Source organism: Myotis brandtii, unplaced genomic scaffold (genome assembly GCF_000412655.1).
Source record: "Myotis brandtii unplaced genomic scaffold, ASM41265v1 scaffold403, whole genome shotgun sequence".
Lineage (NCBI taxonomy): Eukaryota > Metazoa > Chordata > Mammalia > Chiroptera > Vespertilionidae > Myotis > Myotis brandtii.
Window position 1 is genome coordinate 202,584 of NW_005365474.1, and position 277 is coordinate 202,860.

Sequence of the window (277 nt, forward strand, 5' to 3'; positions counted from 1 at the left end):
CTGGGGACGGGAGATGCCGTCCTTCCTGCTGCGGAGGCTCCACTGATGGGCCGGCCGGGCCTCCCTCCGGCCTGAGAGCAGAGCCCACAGCTTCACCACCCCCAGCGCGTCCACACTGCCCGCCCTGGTCCCTGGTGCTTCTGTCCACCTGTCCCAGAGGGCAGCCCCCAACGCTCAGACGAGCCCCCCCCGCGCTGGGAACCCCGCTGGACTCCCTGTGACGCCGACAGACAGACATGACCTCACTGCTTCCTGGCCACTCCGGCCCAGCGCCCTG